Here is a 1170-nt window from a genome sequence, read left to right as displayed (position 1 = left end):
GTCTAGCTACCAGCTGTTTCATTCTTATTTTAACATATTATCTGTTGCCGAAATTTTCATAATCTTTTAAAGTCAATGGTTCAGTTTACGAATTGCGACAAGTGATATATGTATAAAACAATAGAACCACTAAAAAAAAGGAGTTGCATTACCATCCATTCGTTAAAATTATCATGAAACAAATTCTCATTTTACACGTGGAATATCAAATATGTACCGTGAATGTTATTACGATATTTAAAATGCAACGTAGTTAAAGTAGTTGTATTAATAAAAGTCCAGATCCATTATCAAAATTACTTCCATTTTGAGAGGGTTCTCATAGTTAATATTTCTCAGCACACGATGTACCTCCGACACAGAAAATGTCTATTTCACCCAGATTTCCCAAGATCCTTAATCCCCTGGCAAGCAATTAAAATCAGCATACAGGCACCACTCTCCGAAAAAGTCTCCGGCATTTTTACACCGTCTGCTCTTTGAGAGTTTCCCGAGCCCCGTGCAAAAAGACCGGAAAAAGGAGCACGTCGCTGAACACTTTTGTCCATCGTGTGCCGCGGTCCCGATGGCCGCAGGGTAAATACGCGGGGGCCGGCTAATTCGCAGTGTTTGCTCGAAAATTCGCGCGGACTGAGCGATGTCCCGTGGACAACTACTCGGAGGAATGTTCCGGGGCGTTTACTTAAAAATTCCATTAGCGCTAGGCCCGGTCCGCGAACCCGCGAACAGTTTCCCCGTCCGAGGAGCCCCGTGTTCCGCTTTGTTTGTTTTTATTAATTAAAACGAGACTGCCCCGACGGAGAGGTGGGAAAGAGAGAGGGGCAGTGGGGGTGGTTTCGCTAGAGCGCGTCCGATCATCGGTCCGTAAGCTCGGTAAACGTTTACAGGATTTCGAGGCCGCTCGAGGAAAATTGAATTCGACGCTGCGCCAAGGTAAACCGGGAACACCTCCGTATCCGAAATAATGTGTGGAGGAAGGGGGATCGGAGAAGGGGGAGAAGGGGGAGGAACGGGGACCGGTCTGCCGAAATACAAACGATTCTATTAACTCGTTATGCGAGCCCGTCCGCGGCGAGGCAAAAGGAAAGGAAAAGGGGAAAAAGCCGCGCGGAAAGCGGAAAAACTCGTAGCTACGCAGCGTGCCGATGCGGACGTGCCTTTTATTACTCT

At 46.8% G+C, this 1170-nt stretch overlaps 1 protein-coding gene and 1 long non-coding RNA gene across 3 annotated transcripts in view; both read left to right on the top strand.

Moving 5' to 3' along the window:
- Positions 1-1170, top strand: part of Pxb (putative Hedgehog signaling attenuator pxb) — a 360190-nt gene that overhangs the window by 170475 nt on the left and 188545 nt on the right. The window lies entirely within an intron of this gene.
- LOC143210248 (uncharacterized) overlaps positions 1-1170 on the top strand; it is a 95870-nt gene that overhangs the window by 55938 nt on the left and 38762 nt on the right. The window lies entirely within an intron of this gene.

This window comes from Lasioglossum baleicum, chromosome 7, assembly GCF_051020765.1.
Source record: "Lasioglossum baleicum chromosome 7, iyLasBale1, whole genome shotgun sequence".
Taxonomy (NCBI): domain Eukaryota; kingdom Metazoa; phylum Arthropoda; class Insecta; order Hymenoptera; family Halictidae; genus Lasioglossum; species Lasioglossum baleicum.
This window is presented reverse-complemented; position numbering and strand designations above follow the sequence as displayed.